At 42.8% G+C, this 3,740-nt stretch overlaps 2 non-coding genes across 2 annotated transcripts; both read right to left on the bottom strand.

Moving 5' to 3' along the window:
- Positions 1–1,845: 1,845 nt before the first annotated feature.
- TRNAL-AAG (transfer RNA leucine (anticodon AAG)) lies at positions 1,846–1,927 on the bottom strand. The gene has a single exon. It is a non-coding gene; the product is annotated as a tRNA-Leu (tRNA).
- A 361-nt stretch (positions 1,928–2,288) lies between these two features.
- Positions 2,289–2,370, bottom strand: TRNAL-UAG (transfer RNA leucine (anticodon UAG)). The gene has a single exon. It is a non-coding gene; the product is annotated as a tRNA-Leu (tRNA).
- Between the last annotated feature and the right edge of the window lie 1,370 nt (positions 2,371–3,740).

Raw genomic sequence — 3,740 nt, forward strand, 5'->3', positions numbered from 1 at the left:
ATGAGGTGAAAGCAGAGCGTAAGAAATTGGATTGTATTCGGAGGGGTGCGCGGGGAGTTTTACATGCGATTTCGCTGGCACAACCGGGGTACGTGTATTCCGAGGGGTGAGCGGGGAGTTTTACACGCGTTTTTGTGGTTGGGGGCTCTATGCTGGTCCACTGACCTTTGCGCCATGTACTGAATTTGTGCAAAGTTTTTAGCGCACAGGGCGGGGTTGGGGGCGTAACTGGCGCTGCTGCAGGGTCGCTGCGCCACTCTGTGCCACGGCTGCTTATCGATGTATAAATTTATGAATACGTTGTACGCCTAAATGGGTTTTGGCACATGCGGCTGGCGCAGACTGCCGCACGCGCACTCTGTGCGCCAGCCGCGTCTGCCACTTGTGCACCGAATTCTATGAATTACCCCCAAAGTGTATTTTTAGAACAATGTACTGAAAAGAGGTGACAATGTCATACCTCCTGAAGTTATAAGACAACGTTTGATTGAGATGGGACACAAAGGTTATCAAGGGATAGTGAAGACGAAGAGGAGGATAATGAACGACTGCTGGGGGGCTGTTGTTGATATATAGATAGAAAGAACAGTGGGGAATTGTGTCCTTTGTAAAAACAGTGACAACGTGTGTTTGTGGGGATGCTCAAAAGCCAATGAACCTCACAGATATCCCAGGGAAGCCATGGGAGAAACTGATTAGTAGTTATAGACCTTTTGATTCCGTCTCTCCGTCTGCTGAGGCCCTACAAGGTATCATTGATTTGGCCAAACATCTACATATACGTGAGCACCAGAACGAAAGTAAAAGCAAGTGGTGCCTTAACATACAAGCCAACATTTTGAAGCACCTCGGAGGTAGATTTTGTCAAGGAAATCGGGAAAAATGAATTTTCCCACAGGCTTGTATTGGGGTTAAAATTGTTTTAGGTGGGAGAAGGGGAAAATATCAAGATTTTTAATAGTAAAATCGGGAGTCTCCCTTCTAAATCAGGAGGGGTGGCATGTATGCCTTAACAATGTGAAATAGTTTTAGGTTGGGTTGGGGGAAGCAACAAAATGAGGAGGAGATTTGAAAATAAGAGATTTAAAAAATATGAATGATACATTATGAACTGAAGACAATAACATTTTATTTTAGTGTATTAGGTCTCTCGTGGCAACACCTACTGTCCACTGTGTTTTGGAACAGAATCTGAATGCACTGTCACCACTCATAATTGCCAGTTTTAGATTTTGGCCAAATCCCGAGAGATGTACAGGGAGCAACACCTCTGACAAAAGGCCTTAACACTCTTCTAATGTATTTGGGGCAGTTCTGGTCTCCTTTAGTTCATCGATAAGGAGGATTGAAGTGTGTTTCAGCCGCCCTCAAGAGGGCAGTGTCTCACCATTTTGTTAAAATCTCTTGGCACAATTTTAAGATTCAGTAAAAGATACCTTGCCGACTAAACGAGATTGATAGCACAGCGATAAAAAGTATGTGGGGAATCTGGACAATGGCTGGCTCAAGGACAGGAGCGAGATGTGTTCACATTGTGAAATCAACTCACTTTAAGGCCTTAATTGCTGCACGTGCAGCGGGGGTTGCTTTATTATAAAATGTAAATAATAATAAAAAGGAAAGGCTTGGGTGGGGGGGGACTCTGTTGGATAAATAGGGTTACGTATTACAAGGGGACGTCTTTATAACATATTATTGAAGTACCAGAGACCAGGGCACACCTGCCCTGCGCTCAAAAAACATGCCCTAGTACTCCCCCCAACATCCATTCATCTACCTTGAGATAAAAGCTATGAAAATGTTCATTGACAATAAGGGTAGAAGATTGGAGAAAAAAAAACTACTTGGCAGCGGTGGGATTCGAACCCACGCCTCCGAAGAGACTGGAGCCTTAATCCAGCGCCTTAGACCGCTCGGCCACGCTACCGGCTGCTGTCTCCCCCAGTCTAAATCCTCTATAGAAAATCATAGAAAAAACGTCTGCCGACTTGTTGCTTTTGGTGTTTCTTTCATGCAAATAATTACCCAGAATCTATCACATTCTAGTAAGCCAACTAGACGTTGTGCCCCGTTAGCAAAGAAAAAAATGTCAGGATTTTAAAAACGAATCGGTTGGGTCGAATACACTTTTTTGCTGGTGTGCTGGCATTGTATAGGAAATTCGTAAGGGGGGGTCACTGTAGGGAAATCGGTCAGTGGAAGAGTGTGAAAAAAAATTGAAAGTTCGGAAACGGTACGTTGGTTGAAAGTTTAAAATCCAAACGGGCATTCAAAAAAAAAAAAAACCTTGGCAGGGGTGGGATTCGAACCCACGCCTCCAGAGAGACTGGAGCCTAAATCCAGCGCCTTAGACCGCTCGGCCACGCTACCAGCTGTCTAAATTAGTATCACATGTTATAGTAGTACCTGACAATCATGAGGGGAACTGAGTGGAGATTTAGAGTTTGATCAAAGCAGAATGTTTCAGCCATTATTTTTTACTTTGACATCATCATACTGATCCCTGCAGTATCCAAACATAAAAAAGCCCATAAACTTATACTGGATTGCACATTTAACTATTATATTTGTAACAGTTGATTGCATTAAATACAATTATTTGATTCAACTGTGTGACAGAAGCAACAGTGAAGGTATATATTTCGAAGAAAGGATCGTTGCCACTCCAGAGTTGGGCTCACCAAAAGAAATTAGAAAAAAAACTAGACTCCAATGCGGAAAAAGCCATATTGACGACAGAAATGGGCTCACCGGATCTACTGCAAATGCATGAGCAGGTGTTCAAGGAGGATGTAGGTTGCTTAAGTGGATTCACACATCGAATAAGGATGCAGGAGGGATCCAAAGCAGTTACACAAAAGATGCGCAATATCCCAGTTTCCATGACGGATGAGGTGAAAGCAGAGCGTAAGAAATTGCAAGAGAAAGGAATGATAGAAAGCACAGATGCATCAGAATGGGTGTCATCATTGGTGGTGGTGTGGAAAACTTCAGGAAACGTAAGAATGTATCTTGACATGAGAGAACTTAATAAATGCATCATCCCAGATAGAAACCCTTTGCCAAACATTTAGGAGTTACTATCAACCATAGGCCCAGCAAGGGTGTTTTCAATCCTTGATCTAACCTCTGTCTAGCACCAGGTAACACTCCAGAGATAATTGAGGGGTCTGACTGCATTTATAATACCAGAAGGATTATTTCAGTAACAGAGAATGCCTTTCTGACTTAATTCTGCCACGTCAGTCTTCCAGAACATTATGTACAGGATTTTTGATGGCGATGAAGGTATTGTGCTCTTCCAGGATGACCTTCTGGTATATGTAGAGACTATCGAGGAACATAACAGGAGGGTCAATGGGGTACTGAAGAAGCAACATGCGGCAGGCATGACCTTAAGCAATTAAAAGTTCAAGATAAACAGGGGGGAGTTTTAATACCTGGGACATGTCATATTGGAAAGGGGCATATCGCCCAAGAGACATTTAGTGAGACAATTAAGAATAAAGCCTCACCAAGAGCAAAGATCAAGTACAGGCATTTCTGGGAATGGTGAATACTATTCAAAGTTTGAAAGGATTTTGCTAAGCACACAGCTGTAATGTAGAACTTAGTAAGAATGTACGTAACATTTGTACGGGATGAACATTGTGAGGAAGAGTTTGAATACATAAATTAAATGCTAATGAATGTGCCTGCATTGCACAACTACAAGCAGGGAAAATACACAGTCATCACTA

Source organism: Ambystoma mexicanum, chromosome 1p, assembly GCF_040938575.1.
Source record: "Ambystoma mexicanum isolate Mex_15411 chromosome 1p, UKY_AmexF1_1, whole genome shotgun sequence".
NCBI classification, from domain to species: Eukaryota; Metazoa; Chordata; class Amphibia; order Caudata; family Ambystomatidae; genus Ambystoma; species Ambystoma mexicanum.